Source organism: Camelus bactrianus, chromosome 13 (genome assembly GCF_048773025.1).
Source record: "Camelus bactrianus isolate YW-2024 breed Bactrian camel chromosome 13, ASM4877302v1, whole genome shotgun sequence".
In the NCBI taxonomy this organism is placed as follows: domain Eukaryota; kingdom Metazoa; phylum Chordata; class Mammalia; order Artiodactyla; family Camelidae; genus Camelus; species Camelus bactrianus.
Genome location: NC_133551.1, coordinates 57,239,679 through 57,258,188, shown reverse-complemented (window position 1 = coordinate 57,258,188; position 18,510 = coordinate 57,239,679). Strand labels below are relative to the sequence as shown.

Genomic DNA, 18,510 nt, shown 5'->3' with positions numbered 1-18,510 from the left:
CTGAACTTTCTACTTCCCACCACTCTCTACTCCCCTGCAGACCTGCCTCTCCTCCTGGGTTCCCAGTCTTGATGGATGACACCACCTTTTACCCTGTTACCCAACCAGAGACTCAGATGTCACCTTTGCCACCTCCTGGCCCTGCCCACAAATCACCACGCTCTTAACATCTTATAAATCTCCTCCTTCCTCCTCCACCCCCACTGTTTCTGCTTCAGTTCAGGCCTTCATCCCTTCATTGTGACCTGAAGCCTAGATCATTACAGGTCTCATAAGTAGGCTCTCAGCCTTAATTTCTTCCCCCTTTGTACCAGCCTTGTCTTGGAGTGTTTGCTCAACTGCAGTCCTTTTCCTGAGGACCCACTGTTGCCCAGAGGCCTCGCCGAAGTAGTGCCCTTAGACCCATGTTGACTTCACCAGAGCCTCCCCTGTGATCACCATAGTGTTTGAACCAGAGGTGTACATGTGCCCCAAGCTGAGCTGAATTCTGTCTTCTCGGACTCTGAAACCAGGACAGAGTGACTCTAGTCCAAATGGCGCCAAGGGTCACATCAGTTATGAAAATGAGTAAAACAGACAAGGGAGAGACAAAGGCGAGCAGGCGGTTGTGTCAAACGGAGAGTGCAGGCCTCGTCTCATGATAGCAGCTGCTCCAGCAGATGGTTGCCATGGGAATATAGGCCCAGACTTGTCAGATATTCTGATTTTCCGTGTTTTTATGTGAAATTCCCCAATTTTTGAATATTGGGCACTAATTAATTTTTTTAATGCCACTGGCTAAGAATACCTCGTGCGTCATATTTGACCGATGGGGCTGCCAGTTTATAATTAGCACGTGGGAGTCAGGGTTAGGCACAGGACCCAAAGCTGGGGATGGCCACTTTGTCATGTGTACGGAGAAGCAGGGAAAGGTCTTTGTGTAGAGGGAAGATCAAAAGCCATTCCTGCTGGCTGCTTGCCCTCCCCTCCCCACTCCAACCCTATACACTATATGTCCATGTTTCCTGGCTTAATATCACTGTCCTCTTCCCAGGACCAGAATGATGTGATAGTTAAGTCATGGGCGCTGAAGTCAGACAGACCTGGGTTCAAGTGCTGACTCTGTGACCCCCTGGCTGTGTGCTCTTGAGTAACTCACTGCACCTCTCTGAGCCCCAATTCCTTCCTCTGTAAAGTGGGGTACTTTCTTCATAAGGTTTTTATTGGGATTAAATGACATATTGTTCAGAAAGCTCTCAGCACAATGCCTGGCTCCCAGTAAGCACTGAATGCGTGTGGGCCACTATTATTATTATTGCCATTAGTCATAGTAAGATTCCTCCTCACACACTTTCTTGTTTATCTAACTCTCTGGACATTTATTGTTTGTTCTTATTACTTATCACTGTTTTATCTGCCTTGTATATTGTAAACTCCTAGAGAAAAAGGCCATATTTTCTCTCTCTTTGTATGAAAGGGTGGGGAAAGGAAGTAGAGGGTGGAACATGGTGTTTTGTACACAGCAGGTGCTCAAGATATATTTATTTGTTGGTACACTACCGGAACTTAAGCTCCATACAGCAAGGACCTTGTCTATCTGACTATTGTATGCCCTGAGTCTAGTACTCTGTTGAGCACAGATGGAACCCTCAGTAAACACCTATTAAACAAAAGAATGAAAGGCATCTCCTCACCCTCCACCAAGATTCTTTAAACTATTTTAGGAGATTATTGGTGCAAATCTCAATTCACTGTTTTTAAAAAAAGTAGGTTCTGGAATCCGAGTTAAGAGCATCCCATTTTTCCCTTTGGGAAACTGTCCTTCCCCTACTCAATGTGACTGACCCATCTCAGTGCTAGGAATGGTCATGTGATCCAGGACTAGCCAATCAGAGGCAACTACCCCCTGGCCACAGTGATTGGTTCAAGGTGGGCTTATAACTCAATCAAAGCCAATCAGAGCTGAAAGGATTGAAAAGGAGAAATCTGCTTTCCACAGAGGAAGCTGTCATGAGAATACAAGCCTAGAGTTGCTAGTGGATGTATTACCACTAAGAGGAGAAAGCCTACATAGGAAGGAAGCAAATCCAGAGAAAAGTTTGAGAAATGGAAAGAGATAGGTTCCTAACGGTATTTTTTCTTTGAGCAAGTGGATTTTTTTTCTTTTTTTAAATGATAGTCAGACAAATAAGTAAACCTAATTACCTACCCCCTGCCCAAAAAAAAAAAAAAAAACCTTAAATGATAGACAATTTTAATGGAATATCAGACTTTTAATTTGGAGGGGTAATTAGGTTTATTTATTTATTTATTTTAATTGGAGATACTGGGGATTCAACCCAGGATCTCGTGCATGCTAAGCACACAGTCTATCACTGAGCTATACCCTCCCACTAACGGTATTTTTTGAGCAAGTGGATTTATCTGTGCCTAAAGCCAAGCCCTTGACTATTCTGTTAGAGACAAAAATTCCATTTTTTTGTTTAAGTCATCTTGAGTTGGGTGCAGATTAATAATTGGATTCTATAGGTAGGGAGTCATAGGAGACATAAACATACACCTTTAGAGGAATCTGCCCAGCGCACAATAATCTCCTTTCTCTAAGGACTGGTCCCTACCCATAGACCAGACTAACAGCCATGTTAGTACTGAATCCTGCCCCCCAACTACACAACTGGTTGGACCAGAAGTAGACGTGTATTTCAGCATAATCAAATCAGATTCCCTTTCCTGGGTATTTGGGTTTAGGACTGAGAGATTCTAGTTCAGTCTGAGCTGCATGCTTAAACTGGGGGGGTGTAAAATTGGGAGCTGGAAGAAGGTCACATTCATGGAGAAGCAGAGAAGCTGATCTGCTGAAGGAGAAGGAGGTTGATTCACACATGGGAACAGAGGCCAGAGGCCATGACAGAGAAAGAGAGAGAGGGAGAAGGGGGAGACAGAAGGAGAGAGAGAGAGCTGTTCCCACAATTCTCATGAGACTAATTACTTCTCCTTTTAGGTTCCAGGAGATTTCTCTGTGTTCATGTAATTCTCTCCTCCCCATCTTTTTCAAAATTTAAAATAGTTCAAGTGTTTCAGGGGGTTTTATTTTGGTTTTACTTGTAACTCAGATGTTTTTAGACAGCCATCCTAGGAACAAGTCCACAGGTGTCCTGTTCACTAAGCAGACAAAGACCCTAACTGAGGCTTTCTAACTGACACCCACACATTCGATTACTAGCCGTGTAAACTTGGTCAAAACATGTGTATTCACCGAACTGGATTCCTCTTCTGTAAAATGGGAAAAATAGTGCCTACACTACCAGGTTTTGTTAAGACCGAATGAGATAAGGTAGAAAGAAGAGCTTACCTCAGTCCTGGGGACCAAGAAGCCATGTAATCATTTTGTGTGAATGCAGAAGAGGAGTTGGGTTCAAGCCTAGAGTCAGTCCACTAGCAGGTGCATAAGAAGTGCTCATTGCAGGTGGAAGGGTATAGCTCAGTGGTAGAGTGCATGCCTAGTATACATGAGGTCCTGGGTTCAATCCCCAGTTCCTCTATTAATAAATAAATAAACCTACTTACCTCCCCCCAAAAAAATAAAATTTAAAAAAAAAAAAGAATGCTCATTGCAGTAGTGTTCATATTGGGAAAAAACTGGAAATGACTTAAATGTCCAATGCTGTGTTTAGCTTAATAGCTGATAATACATACACACAACAGAATATTATAAAGATCTGGAGAAGAAAACACACAATATTTTTAAAGAAAAATAAACACAGAGTAGCATGCAAAATGTTATAGAGCATAACGCAAAATTAGTCTGAACTTTTAAGGTAAAAGCCCAATATTTCAAAGAAGTTTATCCCGCTCTTTCATTCCAGCACCACACACACTGTCTCACACAACACTCGCTCAGCAATACATTCATCTTCTCTGCCTTTGGGGTAACTTGGGTGGAAAAACTGAAGAAGCATTTATGTAAGTACAAGTCCTGAGGCCTCTAACATTAAAGGTATTGACAAGGATGGATGTTTACAACATTTTCTGAGTTAAAAAAAAAAAAAAGCAGGTTACAGAAAAATTGCCAAAAACTGAACAGTGGTTATCTCAGGCTATGGGATTTCAGGCATTTGTGTGTGTGTGTGTACTTTTATGTATTGTTTGAAATTTTTACAATGTGTGTATATTATACTTACGAGAAAAAATAAAGCTATTTTCATAAGGGGAGGGAGCTACCTTGATTTTATTTTTTCCTGTATTGTTCTAAACACATTTTCTACCAGATTAATCCTAACACGCCTTCCTTCTTCAAGAACAGGGAGATTTCCCTGGCTGCCCTTTTGTGTGGAGCTGCTGGAGACAGAAGGTCCTTGCATAGGAAGGAGAGCCTTCCATGAGTCTGGCAGAAGCGCTAGGCAGCTCACTACTGCCCTCTTCTGGTCATAACAGGTCAGAGCCTGATCTAGCGAAACAGCACGCCAAGTGCATCCTGACTGGCCAAGGTCATCCCAGAGTCCTGGCTTCTGGCTACCCCTGCAGTCATCAATGTGCTACACACCAGCATCAGTAGCTCAGCACCTCATCCCTAAGCAGATCATGACCTGGACTTAGCCAGACTGAGCCTAATGACTGCAAACCCATCTGGACAGTGCTGACCATTCTAAGCCAGAGGATCCCAGGAGATGCTCTATTCCAACTGCTAGAGCAAGTGATGGAGAGCTTTCTTGCCCACTAGAGAGCACTGATGGTCTGGACTTGAGGTTCAAGAAAGTAGAAGTCAGGGTTGCAGGAAAGGAAGACAAATGCAATCATCCTAATTATAAAAGTCCTTGTCCACAGAAACAGACTCACAGACATAGAAAACAAACTTATGGTTACCACCAGAGGGGAAAGGGGATGTGAAGGGATAAATGGGAGTTCAAGATTTACAGATACTAACTACCATATATAAAATAGATAAACAACAAGTTTATACTGTATAGCACAGGGAGCTATATTCATTCAATATGTAGTAACCTATAATGAAAAATAATATGAAAAGGAATATTTGTATGACTGAAACATTATGCTGTACACCAGAAATTGACACAACATTGTAAACTGACTATATTTCAATTTAAAAAAGAAGAAGAAAAAAGCCCGTGTCATTGTATGGTTCTAATTACTTTTCAAGTACTTGCCAAGGCAGCTTGGCATGTAAAAATAAATTCATGCAAGGATGTTTGCTGCAGAATTGTCGGTAACAGCAAAAAACTGGAAACAATCTGAAAATCCTTTAGTATGGGTACATTTGGACAAAATGGAATAGTATGCAGCTGTTTAAAAGAATGAGGTAGATCTTTATGTGCTGTTGTGGAATGATCTCCAAGATTCATTGTTAAGTTTTTTTAAAAAGACACGCAAGATATGTAACTCAATAAGTGTGAGTGTATGGGGTTTAAATAAGGATCCATATAACTGTAGACATATCTATTTAGATATGTATAGAATACATTGGAAGGAGACACCAGAAACTAATAAGAATGACTGCCTCTGGTGATGGCAATAAGAAATAGAACTACTCTCATCGTGTTATCTTTTTGTACTGTTAAGTTCTTTACCATGTGTATGTATTACTTTTTCAAGATAAAATTTCTTTAAATTTTTAAAATAACATTTTTCAAAAGACAGTTTGGTATAATGGAATCAGAAAGACCAGTTCAAATCTAGACTCTGAGACTTAACCAATGTATGCCCATAAGTAAGTCACTTAACTACTCTGAACCCTAACTTTCTCAATTCTAAAATGGAATTAGTAACATCAATTTCATGGTATTATTTTTAAATATTTCTCCTTTATTATTATATTTTTATGGAGGTACCAGGGATTGAACCCAGGACCTCATGCACGCTAAGCATGTGCTCTATCACTGAGCTATTTCCCCCATCCCACCATGGCATTATGGTGAGAATTGAAGATAAGCACTTGGTATCAGGAAAATCTTGTTGCACACCTACAGGGGGCATTACTCACCTTGTTTTCTATATGATTGGCACCCTCTGGAGATGAACACTGTGATGTTCCTGTTGAATACAGGGCTTGCTACATAGTAGATGCAGAGAAAAACATACTTTTTCTATATTTTCTCATTTTATTTGTCTTTTATTCAAAGAATTTTATATCTGAAGAAACAGGAATAGACCAGCAGGCAAACTTGGCTTGGAACATAGATCTCCAACTCCTACCTCAACTCAAAGCAAAACCCTAGGAAGATTAGCCCAAAGGCTATGTGTGAGAAGAAAGACAGGATAAGAATTGGCGATTGTGGCATCTAGATTGGAAAGCAAGAAGTTCAACTCTATTTGCAGATGACATGATCTTGTGTATAGGACGCCCTAAGGAACACACACACACACACACACACACACACACACACACACTATTAGAACTAGTAAATGAGTTTGGCAAGATTGCAGGATACAAGATCAAAACACAAAAATCAGTTGAATTTCTATACACGAGTGTCTTAGTCCACTAAGGCTGCTATAATAGAATCTTACAGCCTAGGGGACTTAGAAATAACAGAAATTTATTTCTCACAGTTCTGGAGGCTGGAAGTTTGAGATCAGGGTGTCAGCAAGGTTAGGTTCAGTGAGGATCCTCTCCTGGGTTGCAAACAGCTGTTTTCTCTGGGGTCCCTTTTATAAGGACTTGAATCCCATTCATTGCATTCACCTTCATGACCATATCATCTCCTAAAGGCCTCACCTCCTAACACCATCACATTTGAAGTTAAGATTTCAACATGTGAATTTTCTGTTGACACATTCAGTCCATAATAACTGGCAGTGAACAATCTGAAAATGAAATTGAGAAAATAACTTTATTTACAATGGCATCAAGGAAAATAATATACTTAAGAATAAATTTAACAAAAGGAATATGAGACTTGCTCATTGAAACTATAAAACATCGTTGAAATAATAAAGGAAGAAAATTAAAAGAAGACCCAAAATGTATCTTAGACCTAAATGAAAAGAAATCTCATGTTTATGGATTGGAATGAACAGATGGCATTTTAGGGGGTAAGATGGCAATGGTCCCCAAACTGATCTACACTTTCAATGCAATGCCTGTCAAAATCTCAGCTGGCTTTTTTGCAGAAATTGACAAGCTGATCTTAAAATTTATATGGAAATGCAAAGGACACAGAATAGCCAAAATAATTTTAGGGAAAATTTTTTCAAGCTTCTTACATAGCTAAAGTAATCAATGTGTGGTACTGGCATGAGAATAAAAGTAAGATAAATGGAATACAAATGAGAGTCCTGAAATAAACCCTTACGTTTATGGTCAATTAACTTTAGATGAGAGCTTGAAGACAACTGGATATCCACATGCAAAAGAACAAAGTTGGATCCCTACTCACACCGTACAAACAATTTAATTCAAAATGTACCATAGACCTAAATGTAAGAGCTAAAACCACAAAACTCTTAGAAGAAAACATAGGAGTAAATCTTTATGACGTTAGATTAGGGAATAGTTTCTTAGATATGACAGCAAAAGAACAAGCAACAGAAGAAAAAAAGATAAATTGGACTTTGTAAACATTTTAAAACTTTTGTGTTTCAAAGGACATTGGGGCAATGGAAATATCCTGGAATTAGAGTGTGGTGATGATTGCACAATTCTGTGAATATACTAAAAATCACTGAGTTATTTATACTTAAAAATGGTTTTTATTGTATGTGAATTATATAACAATAAAGCTGTTATTTAAAAAGAAAAGAGATGGTGATTGTTAAATGGGAAACGCTCATAATTTCCTCCTGATGTTTCCCTTCCGTGGGAAAGCATATATTGATGTAATACTCCTGGCTTCCCTCTGCCTCCAATTCACTCCTCCCCTAAAGGAGAGAAGTGACTTAATCCACCTGAGTTTGGGATAAAGAACTGGTATGTGCCGTTCTGCACACTCCTCTCCTTCTGGAGGAGGCATTCTGCCTATTTCTCTATGTCTACTTCTCCAATATCAGTGAGTGGGTGGTTAAGTTGGTCTAATGCTGGGGCCCATACTAGGAAGTGCACTTATCCAGAGACATAAGCTACTGTCACTAACATCAGTTTTATCAATAATAAGGCTGCTATTTTGGTCTCCATATGTCTTATTTATCAAATGGGTCAGAACTTCTCACGCAAGAAGGATGCTATTTATTGACTAATCCCCAAGAACCCCAGCAGCACTGGGGGCCCAGTGTGAGTACCATCAAACAGCTACTTGTGTATCACAGAGACATTGAGTTTGGACAGGTAGCATGGAGCAACAGAATGAGTCAACAGACCTCATTTATCCTTCTAAATCCACACATTCATACATTTATTCAACAAATATTTAGCAAGCATCTAATGCCAGGCATTGCTAAAAGAGCTGGAGAGGTAGTTTTGAAGAAAAATGACCAAACCCCTGCTATAATGGAGCATTTTAGAGGGAAGACTGATAATAAACCAGAATGTATGTTATCTTAGATGGTGACAAATCCTAAGGAGAAAAAAAAAAAAAAAACACAGGGAAGGAGAGTAGGAAATATCGGTGGAGGGTGTGAAATTTTGAATAGAGTGTCCACGAAAAGCCTCACCAAGGAGATGGCATTGGAACAAAAACCTGAAAGAGATCCGGAAGTGGGTCATGTGTGTATTTTGGGGAAGAGATTTCCAGGCAGAGTAAACAGTATATGCAAAGGCTCTGAAGTGATGGGGGGAGGAGGGGAGACTAGAAAGTAAGAGAAGTCTCAGGAAGCCAGCTCAGATAACACCTGTGGCTCAGAGTAAGGACTCTGGCTTTTACTCATCAGTTTACCCACTGAACGTTTTCGAGAAGGGTAACATCTGAATCTGTTAAGAACGGATGAAAGAGGGCAAAGGTAGAAGCAGAAAACAGCGAGGAGGCTATCGCAGTAATCCAGGTGACTGATGGACCAGAAAGGGAGCAGTGGAGTGAGAGGGGTCAGTTACAAGGGTATTTCAAAGGTAGAGCTGACCAAATATGTTTATGGACTGGAGCCAGGGTGTAGTTAAAGATAACTCGGGGTTTATGCCCTGAGCAACTGAAATATGTGGTTGCAATGACTTGAACACATTGGGGGGAGTGGACACCAGGAACTCAGTCCTGGACATGTTAATTTTCAGATGCCCATTGGATATTCAAGAGGATATGTCAAACAGGCAGTCAGACATGCGAGTCTGGAGTTCAAAAGAGAGGTCCAAGCTACTCACTAACTTGCCAGTAGCCAGCCTTGTGACCTTAGACAAATCACCTATCTTCTCAGAGCTACACTTTCCTCTTCTGTAAAATTGAGCTAAAAACAGTAGCTATAACACAAGGTTGTTGTGAGGATTAAATGTGATGATCAGTAAAGTAACTGGTTCACAAGAGGCTCTGAATAAATTATCACCATTACTAAGTTCAATTAAACATGCATTTAGTTGATAGAAACACAAACAATGAAAGATACAGTCCCTGCTCTCAATCCTAATGGAGAAAACTTGGTCAAAGCTGTCAACAGACAACCTTTCAGGTAACATCATTTGGGAGAACCATCGGGTCCTGGTACTGAACCGGACAAAGAGAAGAAAGTTAAGGGTCAAAGATAAAGGACAACCAGCCTCAGGATGGAAGTAGTCCAGGGGATTAGAGAGGAAACCAGAAGGTATATCTGGTCGTCACAGCATCTTACTAGGGAGCCTTGGACTTATCAACCCTCGGCCTCTCACTTCCCCCAATATTTATCCTGTTGGGGTAAACCCCAACCTCCCCGAGATGTTTAAAAGTGACCAAAGTTGCTCAGGGGCAAAACACAGACACTGTGACGCTAATCACATCACTTCCCCCAGCCTGTTTTTCCACATGCTTTCCTCTAATTGAGCACTGTCCCCCATGAGGACTTTTCCAGTCTCCTGGGGGCCCTGAGCCTGGCTTTTCTCAGATTGAAGGCAGGACAGAAAATAGTTCAGAGACCCTGTGCAACACTGAAGAACCTAGGACACTAGGGAGATGCCTGAACCACATGAAGGGGAAAGCCAGGGAGCATAAGGGAAGAGAAGGTATCAGGGAATTCGTACTGAGCCAGGGGCTGTGTTAGGTGTTTTCAGAGTTGAGAGAGTTGTGGCCGGTATTAAATATGAATCTATTTTAGAGCATTGAGTCCAGAGCCTGGCACATAGTGCACAATAGACATTGGCCTTATTTTTATTATATCTCTTTTTTTGTTGGGGGGTGATTAGATTTATCTATTTATTACTTTTGGTGGAGGTACCAGCGATTGAACCTGGGACCTCATGCACGCTAGGCACGCACTCTACCATTGAGCTGTACCCTCCCCCACTATTATTATCTTTAAATCCTCACAACAACCCTGCAAGCTGGGCTCCAAACTAAGAGGCAGTTTGGTAGAGTCTTGTGTCAGACAAATTGGGGCTCAAATTCCATCTCTGCCCCATCTAGGCTTTTGTCACCCAGAGGCAGCTATTTCACCTTTCAGGAAAGAGGGGGAAGTAACGGCACCTACTAAACTAAGATTCATCGAAAACCCTTAGTGTAGGGGCTGGCACCCAGGAACAGCTCAATAATCCCTTAGTACTCTTGGAGGAGAGGACACAGAAGTTGCAGAGGTTTGGTTACTTATCCAAATTCACACAGCCAAGTAGAGCAGACACGTGGTTTTGCCCTACTGAGCATCCATGTCTCCGCTTCTGGTTAGAATATCCTCACTCTCCTTGGGAAAGCACCCTCCCCCACTCTTAGGCCATGTGATTTAGGTGGGGTTGACACCTCTATTTCAAGCTCCAGGGGAGAGTACATGACCCAGTTCTGGCCAATTGCTTATTCTATCTCCCTGGCCACAGCCACTGGTTTGAGAATGGTCTTGTGACCAAGGTGGAGCGAGTGAGAATGCTGGACCTTTGTTGAATCCCCTGGGAAAGAGAGATGAACCTGTTTTAGGACTTGACCTTGGGAGGATATAAGCCTGGCATGGCTGGAGGTTGCTAGGTGGAGGGAGTGCCAAGCAAATACAAAGGAAATTGAGCTAAAAGTTGGGAAAAGACTAGAGTCTGCAAACTTTGAGCTCTTGCCTAACCACATGAGCAGATACGTCTGAAGTCTGTACCTCAGATTCAAGTACATGAGGCAATAACAAGACAAGAATTCACACTCTCTCTCTTCCTTAAGACAACCAAAAGAATCCTTATTTGGCAAATGCATCAGTCAGGATCTCCCAAATGAAAGCACATTCAGATTAGAATCTTTGGAAGAGGGTTTATTTACTACAGTCTAGGTGGTGTAGGAGAACCACAAGGGATAGCGTGGTGACCTGGGGCTAGTAACAACTAAGGAGCCGTCACCATCCCTAGGCCTGAAGGGACAGAGGAGAGATAGTCACCTGAATCCAGAGGGAGGGAGTTTGAGGGAAGAGGCAGAGTGATGGTCTGTCACAGCACCTGCCTGCCTGTGGAGGGAGCCAGGGGCATAAATTCCTCTCTATCCTCTTGCCTCTCATCCACAGACTCCCCACTGAACGAGCCCAGCAAGAAGCCAGAAGGCAAAGGAGCCTGCAGGTGTAGCAAAACAAGTCAGACCCAGAACTGGGTGAAGGATGGATCTGGAGGGGCAGACAGGAAATAGCTAGCCCAACAGCCTGGTCTGGCTGTCTCTCCCGCAGGCCCATGCAGCTCTTCTGGAAGCTCAGAGCAGAGTTTTAAAACTCACAGTTTTGGTCTTCCCTGGACAGCGCTCACTCTCCTTCCCTAGAGAAGAGCCCAGAGGTTGGCACACAGGAAATAGGGATTCTGAACATCTGGAAAGAAGCCACTGAACTGGCCCAGCTGACCCTGCAGGGAGAAAGAAGCCTCCAGCCCAGCTGCCCACATGGCCAAACAGTCCCCGGCTGACCCGCAGTCCTCCCCCTGCCAGCTCCCTTGCCCCCACAGAAATCTCTCTGCTGGCCGGTTTGGCCCCAGTCGCAGGCACCACTAGGCAGCAGCTCTGTGACTTCCCTTTCTCCCCATAGGAGATGTCTGTTTCCTTCTGCAGCCAAGCCGGAGAAGCTTCTGGGATTCCCCACTCCTGGCAGGGGCCCAACAGTGTCCTGAGGACAGGGCTGAGCTGCATCCAAGTATCTCAATTCGGTCACCCAGACACCTGTTCCCTCTTCTTCCTTTACAAAACACTCACCCTAATCTTGTTTGCCAAAATTGTTTCGTCCCTACCTTTCAAATCCAGTTTAAACCTTAGCATCTCCTCAGAAATCCTTCCTCATTAACTCGCCTGACTCTACACTCTCCTGCTATTATGATGATTATTACCAGAAGTACTTCTGCATGCAAAACAACTAATAATAGCAACTCGTATTTACTGAGTGTTTTCCATGTGCACACCACTGAGCTAATTGCTTTGCAGAAACCATCTCACTAAATCCTGACAACCACCTTGTAAAGTAGGTGCTATCAATATATAGAATCTGTTGTGATTGGCACCCCTTGGATTGTGCCATGAAGCAACCTTAGGAGCAATTACTTTATCCATTTCTAATGAGGAGAAAACTGAGGCTCAAAGAGGATAAATTACTAGTTTAAGTTCACACACTCAAGCAACAGGCAGATAGACGAGACCTAAAATTACATACGACCAACTCTAAAACCCATGCTCTTAAAATTGGAATGTTTTACTGCAACCTAGCTATGTGCAGTCCCAGAATTAGGTAGTGGCTGGAGGAGCTCCCGAATCTTCTCTCTAACCTGGATTTACATGTGCTGGAAACACAGTCAGTGAACCTTATTTATAATGCAAATGTAAGACATACTCTGTACAGTGTAAGCAATGCTATATCCCAAGCGTTTGCAGCAAACACTACCATCGTCCCTTTGTGGTTAAACCCACTTTGTCATCACTCCGATTCTCATACCCTGATGAAATGCCAAACACTTGAAAATAATTTCATTAGTGATGTCAGTGTGAGATTAAGAACACATTACAGATAGAATAGAGAAAACAAAGGAACTCACTGGGAGTTACTGGTAAAACTCTCAGGCTATTAGCTTGCTGCATTTCTCACTGCCAACAAAACCATCTTTAGCCACTTGGAAAACTGGCCTTGTTTTCACTTCCTTTGTGAACTATCCCATGGGGTATTTTTCCCACAGTGTAAAGAAGTCTTTTTACATTAATCAACTCTACTCATGTAATTCTCACAAAAAAACAAATAAGTAATAAGTACTGTTAGAATCTCCATTTTATAGATGGGGAAACTGAGGCACAGAGAGGTTAAGAAACTTCCTCAAAGTCACACAGCTGGTAAGAGGTTGTGCTGGGATTCAAACTTTTGCATTTAACAATGGCTACTCTGTAGTTTGACAATAAAGCTGAGTGAAGATTATTAGAAGATCCACCAAATCACTAAAAATGAAAAAAATGCTGTGGCAAAGTGCCTTTTTGGTAGAATTTATGTGCTCCAGTAATGTGGAGGAGAGATCTCCCACCTAGAATGTGTGGCTGGTTGGACTGACCAGCAAAGAAAACCTGGACAGCTGAGGAACAGCCATCAGCGTGTCTAATGAGACAGGCAGGTAAGTTTAACGAGGAATCAGAGAACAAAGATCCATGGCCAGGAACGAGTGAGAGACCCTCAGACCAGCAATGGTAAACTTGAGGATGGCTCTGGAGCATCAACTGGCAGGGGAAGTCCAGAGGAAGGACCTAGCAAAGTGAAGAGAAGTCCTTCTTCTTTTCCTTCCTTAAACCCCCTACTTGCTAAATTCCTGTTCTCTGCCAGGCACTGCTGCCTTCACAGAGTTTGCAGCATAGTCAGGGAGTGTATTGGCACATTTTTGGTTGCAAGTGACTGAAACCAATTCAAACTGGCTTAAGCGAAGGGGAATTTATTGACTCACCTAATTGAAAAGTTGATTGGTAGGATGCGCTTCAGGCTTGGTTGACCGAGGGGCTCAAAAATGTCAGTGAGGGGGGAGGGCATAGCTCAGTGGGAGAGCACATGCTTAGCATGTACAAGGTCTAGGTTCAATCCCCAATACTTCCATTTTAAAAATTTGTTTTAAAAAGTCAGTCTCTTCCTACTTTGACCTTGCTCTCTTCTGGGTTCCCTCCATTCTCAGGCAGCTTTCTCTCTGTGGTGGCATGAGGAGGTTCCAGGCTTTCTCCTTAGCGTGCCAGTAAACCCCCTCACCCCATCCCCTAGAAAAAGAATATTTCTTTCCTGGTTGTTCTAATAAAAATCCTAAGATTGGCTCTGGTATCAGCTACCTTGATACCAGGCTTAATATTGACCCAGTTATGGGCTGAAGGGTGGAATATGCTGACTAGCCAGGCCTGGGTGATAGGCACACCCTCCAACGCAGCCCTACCAGACCACACAGATTGAGAATGGAGGGATGGTTCCCAGGGGAAATTGGAGTACTATTTTAGAAGCGGGGAGTGAATGCTGAGCAGGCAAAAACAACAGATGTCCGATCCAGGGATCCAGACAATGATCCTGTTAATTATGACACAGTGTGATAAATGACATGGAGGAGGGGACTAGCTGGGGAAGAGCATGGGAAATACCTCACCCAGAGGAAGTGACTGTGAGCCGAAACTGGAGATCTCAGGACAAGGAGGGGCATGGGGTGGGGAAAGGAGGAAACAGGTTGCACAAGTTTGAGATATATGAGGTTGTGGCCTGAACATTAAGAGGGACAGGACCATGAGAATGAAGATGATGGACCGGATCATGAACTGAGCCTGAGCAGAAAAACAGGGAAGTGGATTTGGGGCTCAGAGGAGACGGTTTCAGTTTGGGATGTTGATTTTGAGGCGCATGAGGGTCATGCTGTTAGGAAGATCAAAGAGCCCGCGATATGTGGTGTGGAGTTTAGGAGCAGAATCTCTTGGGGCAGCATAAGGATGTGGTCAGCACAGGGGTGTGTGTGTGTGTGTGTGTGTGTGTGTGTAATCATACATGAACAGACTCTTTGAAAAGGACAACCACATGGCCAATAAGCACAGAAAATAAGCATATGAAAACATCATTACTTATTAGGGTAAACACAATGAGCTACCACTATATATCTACCAGAATGGCTGAAATTAAAAGGACTGAAAATGTCAGGTATTAGCAAGGATGTAGAACAAACAGAACTCCCATCCACCACTAAGAGGGGTGTAAATTGGCACAACCAGGTTAGGAAACTGGCAGTATTTATTGAAGTGAAACATATGTATCCTATGTGACCCAGCAATCCTACTGGCAAACATACAGCCAAGAGAAATAAGTGCTGAAAACTCCCCCAAGAGATGTGTGAAAGAATGTTCATTAACAGCATTATTCTGAAGAGCCAAAAGCTGGAAACAAACCAAACATCCACTGTTATATGTTCACTCAATACAATACTATACCACACACAGGAAAAAGAGCTAAGTACTAGCATGGATAAACCCTTCAGGTATAATGTTGAGTAAAGAAGCCAGACTGTGATTTCATTTATTAAAAAGCTCAAAAACAGGTATAACTAGTTGATAGTAACAGAGATTAGAAACAGTTGTTTCTATCGTGGGAGGGGATGCACCTGAAAGGGGGCCACAGGAGGCCTGCCAGGGTGCTGAAAATGTTTTGTATCTGGACCTGGATGGTCGTTATAAAGGTGTATACATGTCTAAAAATTCATCCAGTTGTTCATTGAAGATTTGTGCTCATTACTGTATCTACTTTATACCTAAAAGTGGAGAGGGAAGCTTAGCCCCGCCTCCAAAAGACAAAAGAAGCTATAGCACTGATCCAGGGACTATCAATATTTTGACATTTGTTATAGAATATGACATTTCACAAGATCCAGCTTTATGGTAAAGTCCCCCAGGGCCGGAAGTCCTTTTTTGATTTTTATCTCTACTGTTCCAAAGCATCTACATTGGGGTTCAGATCTCAGTCGGCCCACAGCATCCACGACTCAGCATCTGTTCATAGCAGCACACTCCAGCCCCTGAGTGTTCAACTTAACACTCATTTCCTGCATGTCTGCTCTGTGCCAGGCCCTGTGCTGAGAGCTGGGAGTTTGAAGCCAAAACACCATCTTTGTCCTTAAAAGCTGCCAACCAAGAGGTGAGTCCTCCAGGATGAAGGAAGCATTCTTGCAGCAGCCAACTCATCCATCAGCACATGCAAACTAATAATAGTAACAAACAACCATCATTTCTGAACTGCCAGGTGCTTCATGTAACAAACTTTTCCCCCCTTAATTGCTATTTAAAACCACAACTGCCTGCAGCTACTTTTGTCTGTTAGGGGAGTGGCATAATTTTTCTCTGCGTACAGGGATCTTTGTTTAGGAAAATACTTAATAATTGCTTTGGCATGAAGAATGAAGCTCCCTGGGGCTAGGCTAGACAAAAGGAAGGAGCCGAATTGCTTGGCAAATTAGAGTGGGAAAAAAATGTGGCAGCAGGGAGAGGGAGGGAGGTCTGAAAACAGGAGGAAGACGTTAGAAGGTATAGTTAGGGAGATCTATGTTGTTTTTGTTTTCCCAGACTGTTCCTTAGAGCACTACCCCTTTGCCTTCCTACTCTCACTCATTCTTCAGGTTTTACCTTTCAAAAAATCACTTCCTCATACCACACACAGCTTTCAAAAGGAATGAGGTGAAGCTCTCTCTGCTGATATGGAGAGAGGCACTGGATATATTGTGTAGTGAAAAAAGTAACCGGCAGAATAGGTGCTTAATAGAATCCCATTTTTTAAAAGGGTGCCATATATACGTATTTACACTTGGCTACGTATGGAAAATTCCTGGAAAGTTACAAACGCTATATTAACAGCTGTTACTCCTGGGCAGGGGGCGATAATCAGAAGATTCTGTTTGCAATTTTTACCGTTTTTACCTTTAAATGGTTTATCATGAGATTTTATCCCTTTTCCAAAAGACTCTTCCTCCAAGCAGCCTTCCCAGACTTCTATGGTAGATCAGGTCCCCACGGTATCCTGCCTTCCTCTGTTAATGACATTCAGACCTTTGTAATTTCCTGCTCCCTACTTCTTCCACCCCTCTACCTCCTGCACCCACTGTGCTCTCCTTAGCTCCAAGATGACAGGGACTAAGAACCCCTAGCAGAGTGCTCGGCATAGCTATTAACCTAACAAATTCTTCCACCTTCCAAAGAGTTTTCTCCTGCCTGGTTTTGACTCTTCCAGAGAGAGGAGGGAGCAGCTGAGCCCCACCTGTGCGTGCTGCTCAGGCCTGGCTCTCAGCATTCCATCTAATGAATGCTCTGCCCAGGGCAGGGTGAGATGCCCTCTTTCTTGTTCTGGAGAGAAGTGTAAAGGCAGCAGCTCCTACCCCTCTTCACTGCCTCAGTCCTCAGGGACACCAAAATGCCTAAGATGGGGACAACCTGTGAAAGGTGTGAGCAGGTGGGGGAGCCAATTACCAGGACAGGCCAGGGCACCCTGGCCGACCTTGGCAGAAGCAGAGATGCTTCCCTTCCATCTTCTTTTTCTTTCCAGCGGTAGGGGGAGAAGGGGTTGAAGGCCTAATTGCATTCACCTTGAGAAAAATCTGCTGCTGACCATGTGTAGAGAGAATCGCTCAATTATACAGCAGGGGCTCGAAATGATATCAAATCAGGAAGGCTGACATTTCCCCTGAGGCCCTCTGACTGACGACTAAGGGGGAGAGAGAGATACTTGGCCTTCTGCGCCCTCCTTGCTGGGGCCGACCAATCACAGTGTCAGCCCATCTCCTCCCCCTACCCAGCCGCCCCCATTTCTGCCCAGAACCCTGCAGGGAAATCTCCATGTCTGCCCCCTCCCCACCCAGGCTGCTGTCACCAAGATCATGCCCTCACTAGGTCTTGCCCAGACCACAGCAAAGGTTCTGAGAGAGAATTAGAGCTGTCTCGCAGCCCCTGACAGCCTGGTGGATGCCTCTATTGACCCAGTCAGCCTCTTCCCACCGAGTTCAGACAGGAAAAGGGATGCTGGCCACCAGCACTGCCAGGGAGCGGCGCTGGCTAACCCCAAGTGCCCAGTTCTTCAAACAATGAAGGCAAAGGCTTTCTCTATCTCTGACGAAAAGCAAGTTCAAAAGCCACACTGTCCTCAACCCCTGGAGTGAAACAAGGAATGTGATAAAGAGAAAGAGCTGTGATGGAATAGAGCAGCCTTGAAGCGACACTGATGCTATACAGGGAGTCTGCCACCAGAAGCTTGGCATTTGAGCTGCTGAAAATCACCCAGGAAGTATGTAGTACTGTATGTGATCCAGTTAATGTCATAAAGCTTTGGAGCACTAGCTGGTCACCTATTGGGTTCCAAGTAGAAATTTCTTTTAAGAAATTCCTGAGAGGCAAGAGAAATCCCCAGCTTCATATATAGGCCACTTAAACCATTTTCTAGCTGTGTGACTTTGGGCATGTCGCTTAACCTCTCTGAGCTTCAATTTTCCCATCTGTAAAATAGGATTAATCTTACCCACTTAAAAGGGTGTCATAAAACACCAGAAACTGACACATTGTAATGGACAAT

At 43.2% G+C, this 18,510-nt stretch overlaps 1 long non-coding RNA gene across 1 annotated transcript; it reads right to left on the bottom strand.

Moving 5' to 3' along the window:
* Window positions 1–6,466: 6,466 nt before the first annotated feature.
* LOC141579713 (uncharacterized) lies at window positions 6,467–13,040 on the bottom strand. Its single transcript, XR_012511562.1, has 2 exons — window positions 11,712–13,040; window positions 6,467–6,801 (listed from the first exon to the last, which is right to left on the bottom strand). It is a non-coding gene; the product is annotated as an uncharacterized LOC141579713 (long non-coding RNA).
* Between the last annotated feature and the right edge of the window lie 5,470 nt (window positions 13,041–18,510).